This window comes from Aptenodytes forsteri, unplaced genomic scaffold, assembly GCF_000699145.1.
Source record: "Aptenodytes forsteri isolate BGI_AS27 unplaced genomic scaffold, ASM69914v1 Scaffold178, whole genome shotgun sequence".
In the NCBI taxonomy this organism is placed as follows: domain Eukaryota; kingdom Metazoa; phylum Chordata; class Aves; order Sphenisciformes; family Spheniscidae; genus Aptenodytes; species Aptenodytes forsteri.
This window is the reverse complement of record NW_008795136.1, coordinates 626,508-632,510: the sequence shown is the minus strand read 5'-3', so window position 1 is coordinate 632,510 and position 6,003 is coordinate 626,508.

Here is a 6,003-nt window from a genome sequence, read left to right as displayed (position 1 = left end):
TACGAGAGGAATATTGCCATAAAACCAAGAGGCAGGAGATCTCCTTGAAATCCTCAGCCATGCCACAGACTCTCTGACCGATGCAAAACAAATTGTTAGCCGCAGTTTCCCGGTCTCGACAGCAGGTTAATGATCCACCCCTGCCTCACATGCTTGCTGTGAAGAGAGCTTCACCCACCGTTTTGAGAAACTCGGTGCTTGGGTGAGGGTTTTGGTAACAAACAATACTGCTGTGGCAAAGTCACGTCGTTATTTGCCACAGAGCAAGAAATTGTATTTTGGGCCCCCCATCATTTTTCCATCTAGTTGTTGATTATTCCTAGTTACTTTCTTACGTGATGGCTGAGATTTTTTACAGGAGTTAAGCGCTCCACTTCTGGAGGCAGTGAAAGAAAAGGTATAACCTGGGCTTGAGAAACTTGGGCTCAGTTAGCTTTTCTGCTCAAGTCTCCCTCTGCAGTGTCCTGGGGCAAATTGGCTGGGATTAGATAAAAGCATGTGCTAAATGTGCTAGAGCGTGATGCCAACGTGCTTGTCCATGCCAAGATTAGATGCCGTAGGCAAACATGAAGTCAAACTCAAGGCACCTGGGGAAGTTCATTGCCTTAAGAGAAACATTCAGGTTTTTGATGTCAGATTAATGACGATAGAATGTATCTCACAAGGAAGTTGTAAAGATAATTCACATTAGAGATGGTGAAATACTCAGACGTCCTAAATGGATCTAAAATAAATGTGCTGGTTTGGAACATTAAACTGCGATCTGAATGTCTGTTGGCTTTCTTTTTCAGGATGGTTCATGCTGGTGAAGAAGGTTTCCACCGCACAGTGGTTTCCAAGGAAGAAGGTGCTTTACTTTCCTGTTTGTTAGCATTTTAAATCAGTTTTGCAGTGTTTATTTGTGTGGCGACACTACTGAGAGGCGCCAGGCAATAGCAGTGTTACCAGGTGTGTAAGACTAGCAGATGCAGAGTGCTGAACGGGCTCAAAAGGAATGAATTAGCTGTGTTAGACCCATTTCTGTTGGGGTTTTAGAGAGGGAAGAATAGTGGAAATAAAAGGAGCTGCTGCAGCAGCAGAGAGGAGTGGGAAACTTGGAGGCAGAGGTAGATAGGGGACGTAAGCCAAATTTCACTCCTTTAAGTTTGGAATTAAACCCAAGGGCCAAAAAGGATGGAAACTGAGGCTGAGAAGGGTGGAAGTGGGTGGAAAGTGCTGGCTAGAGAGGCAGTAAGATTTGGGATCCGGCTACAGCTTTACTGTGAATAGGTGGATAATGTGAAATAACTTCGTGGTCTAAGAATGCAGGGCAGGCTTTTCCACCCTCAGATCCATAGGGCTGGGTTTCAGCCCTGCAAAGCGGTTTTGGTTTGTACTTTGGTGGATAAAGACCCGTGAGTTAATTAACTGGGCTGCGAGATTTTTGAAGAAACAGTAGTTTCCCAGGAACGCCCTCCTAACGCGGAGCCGGTCACCCCCCTCCATCCACCGTTTGCAGCAGGACAATCGGTATTTGCAGCCTGTAACAACCCGGGGTCGTTTCACAAAAGCTTGCATTTCTTAAAGCGGTTTGTTGGCAAAACTCACCTGTGATTTCCATACTCTCTTCAAGGTTCATCGCCGTCTACTTACGAGATTGTCATGGTGTCTCTCAGCGGCAGCCTCTTACTGTTGGTTGCCATCAGCGTAGCAGTAAACGTTCTCCGGAGGTGAGTGTTAGGGCGGTAGGAGAGGACCCAGGGTCGCCAAGGAAATGTGTGCAGCGATGAATTCCTGCAGGAGCCGAGCGTGATCAGGGAGCCCATGGGAGGAGCCTGCCAAACCCGAGCGCTTCTTGGGGTCCTCCCAGGCTCTTTCTCCATCAGCCCGCCGCAGGGTGCATTAACGGTGGCTGGAGAATTGCTAGGGTGGGTGCTTGGGTAATACCAATTTAGGGCAATGACACTTGGTTTTATTTTATATCTGCTCCAAATCCTTCTCCCCCTCCCCGGATTTTACATATATATTTACTGTAAATTTACTGAGGAAAATTAAGAGACCCAAGCCCCTAATTTCTCACTGCTGCCAACGTTTTCAGTTGTTTTTTTCAAGAATAACCTGAAGTCACAAGAAGAGGGACGTTCCTTGAGATGTTTATTTCTATGATGAGAAAGTAATGATACGTTTTTTTATTTTATATCTGCTCCAAATCCTTCTCCCCCTCCCTGGATTTTACATATATATTTACTGTAAATTTACTGAGGAAAATTAAGAGACCCAAGCCCCTAATTTCTCACTGCTGCCAACGTTTTCAGTTGTTTTTTTCAAACCTGAAGTCACAAGAAGAGGGACGTTCCTTGAGATGTTTATTTCTATGATGAGAAAGTAAATGATATGTTTTGAGAAATCTCTTCAAAGAAAAATCTTGTTCAGCTTTAGTTTGAATGCACCTAGCCAAATGGAGGAGGGTGATAGGGTCATAAGACGGGTTTTATGGTAAAGGGCAGAAAGATTAGGGGGAGAGGAAAAGGTCACCTCCATAATTAATTAAATCAGCTCTATCCCCACTATCGGTTCTGTACTGCCGTTAGTTATATCCTGTTTTTAATTGGATTGGGTTCAAAATACAAACAGCTTTTCATGCTTATCTAACACCTAGTGATTTGTTTTGCTCCATTTCTATTGTGCCAGGCGCTGCACATCAAATTATTCCTCCAAAGATCTCAGTGCACCTGCGGTGGTGGAAAATATTACAGTGACAAACAATAGCTCTGATAAGATTTCAACGGTGGATTTGACTGGCCCGGTGTGTATAAGTTATATATCCGACAAGGGGGCGGTATCCCCAGAGTTTGCCATCTCTGAAGAGACAATTTCCATTTTTGAGTTGCCGTTCTCCTTTGCTGTCTCGATAACACCCCCCGATTCAGAGCCAGAGCAGTGACGGCCCACAGCTTCTTCCACCTGCGGCTTTCTTCCGGAGGGAAAAGTGGATGAAGGACTCGGGGCGGGGGCAGTGCTGGCGAGCCGATGGACTGACGTTCCCCGCTTCATTTTCTCCACCGTGGCTTTGGACGGTGAACTCGTACCACACCAGTATTAGAAAATGCAGGAAAATGGAATTTTTTTATGGAAGTGGAGAAAAAGCGTAGATATATGTACCTTACCTCTGTGATGTGTTGTGTTAAAAATTTACTGTAGAGACATACATCTTTCTGTATTGTCTTTCTGTGGGATGAGTCACGGGAATAAAAATACAGGGGGGGGATTTCTGATAATTTTTACAAAGATTTCCCAATCCCTCTGACTCACACGTGAATCCCACACGTTATGCCGAGCCCTAACCTTTTGCACGTGGTTTCCTACTAGCTGTACGACTCTGTGGCTAATGTCATTGGACAGATTGCAATTTCTTAAGTCACCAGGTTTGTGATTTTTTTTTTTTACCTGCCCACTTTTACAGCCTGAAGGAAGATACCGTCTATTAATCTTCAAACTGAGTGCTGCAGCTTTCCCAGCACCGATGACCTCTGCCGCTGGCGTGACACCAGCTTGCTAGGGAACAAGCCTGGCTGTTCTCCCCGTTCAGGTGGCAGTTACAGAGGACAGGTTAGTCTGAGATCTGGCACGGGGAGGGATTAGGTGTGCTCCCTGCGTCTGGCCAGCCTAGTCCAACTTCATGCCCTTTGCTAACTGCTGCTAGGAACCCCGCAAGAGCTGCGGGGTATATAATTGTCCGTTTGTCTTACCAACTTTCTTGGCCTGCCTCCTGCGTGTTTTCCATACAAGTAGACGGAAAGCTGAAGGAAGCAGGAGAAAAGCCCTTCAACCAACAGGTATTCCTCCAAAAGGAGGTCTGGCATGGTCCATTCCTCCTTTGCGCTCACGCGTTGCAGAGCACTGGAAGTATCTGCAGGATCATGAAGGCACTTCAGATTTGCCAACAGGTTGGAGGGGCGGTTGGCATCGACGACTGTGCCTTAGCTGACCTGGGTGGAAGTTATACTCTCAGGGCTCCTGTTTTCAAACGGGAGACCTAAGGTCCACCACATGTACAAACAGGAAGGCTACAGCCTATGAATTTCCTCCTCTTCCAGGCTTAGATGGGGCCATCCCCCCAGACGTTCACTGGGGAAGCTGTTGATGGAGAGTCTGGCCCCAGCGGGACACACTGTGACCCCAACACACTCGTGTAAGCTCCTGTATGTGATGCTTATCAAAACCAGCGAGGGAGACGTAGGGCAGGCACAGAAAGATGAGGCGCTCGTGCACAGATCCACGCGGGCATTAGGCGTTTCACAGACCCGAGTGAAAATCCCCATGCTGTGCTGCAAAGGCGGTCAGACTTCGGTCACCATTACACCACCTCTGTCTTTGTCCCAAAAGGGCAGTTTGAGTAATTTTTCTGTTAGCGGAGATGGAAACCAGACCTGATTCTGAAACTGAGGGGACATGTCACCCTCGCTGGCGGAGGCTTAGCTACAGCAGGATCTTTTCTCCTCTGACATTAGACATATTCCCATTCAAAATATTGCTGCTGACACCATTTTCCACGGTCCGATGGAAACACCTGCTTGCATGCGCATGGTGGCAAACACCCAACTCCTTGCCTGTAAGAGTCTGTGCCACTTTGGTCTCCCTCTTCCCGTACCTCTATTTAGTGAGTTGCTCCTGCCTGTGCACTGCCTGTAACACCAGTTAGTGAGTTGCTCCTGCCTGTGCACTGCCCGTAACACCAGCCTCAGGCACCCCTTCTCTTTGCTCTCCTTAATACCCCTGCTCTTTCTTCATGCCGCTCGCCGCGCAGAGACAAAATCCGCCCCCCTCGTCAAAATTCATGGAGCTGTTTCCTCATCCTCCTGTAAATCCCTCCTTAAGACCCGCTGCTGCCTCAACGCCTGCAAATCCTGACCGTCTGTCAGCGGTAAGGCAGGGCTAAGCAGAGACTTCCAATTCTCTGACGAAGTCGGTTTGTTTTCTCGCTGCCCCATTCCCTGTGTTGGCCTGCTTTTGATATCCACTGTTTTCCAGCTGAGACATGGACTGGAAAATTCCTACGCCCATCACCTCTAAGAAATACCTATATGGTACCGAGCATAACGGGCTTTGGTTCTGGACTGGTGTATTCCAGCACGAATACAACGCAAACGGTGACTGGGGTGAAGATGTCAATAATCGCAGTACGATATAATGTAACGTAATGTCATACTGTACTATTGGTAATACCAAGGTGAACAGCAGCGCGTGTGTGTGCATGCCCTAGACAACAGATGACATTTAAAAGCTGTTACGGAGCCAAGCACGATAAACTTAGGAAATGGCATCAATAAATTTAGGTGTAAATTCAGAATTTTGTATTTATTTTTCCTTTGTTCTTCCATCTCCTTTTGTGTATGGAGCCATATTAACGTCCTCTCAAGGCGCAAATCTCAGGAAAGCTGGCAGGCTGTGTTTCGGAAGGGGACGGCTGTTCACTTTCCAGATAAGCACGGGCAGAGATGATACTGCGCAGCCCATTTAGAGTCATGGACAAGACAAAGATCTTCTCTGTATATAGCTGCCGAAGGGTAAGAATGAGATCCTGCTTCTCTCAAACGTACAAAATCTTATTGCATTCCCAGCTTTGGTGGTTAAAACAAGCAACTGGAAATTAAATCAGTTAAATATTCAATTTGTGCTTACAAGAGATGCGTTAACGTCTGTAGGATGCATCATCAACCTTTGCAGCAGTTTGGCAGTGCAATAGGTGTGATGACTAAAGGATGACAAAGGCTTTCGTTTAACTGCGAAATGTAGCTACGGGATTGATTTATAGCACATAACCGAGCCACAGAACCTACATTTTTCACATCCACAGAATTTTTCAGTTAATGGAGTTACCCGTGGTAGAGGTTGGTACGTGGTAGGCAGGTGTAAGGATTCAACTCCTTGATTCAGTACCCCATTCCACGTGGTGCGATGGTTTGTGTCCGTTCAGAGCCCCGTTAAGGTGGTGTGCTTTAACCTCAGTCGGCAGCTGAGCAC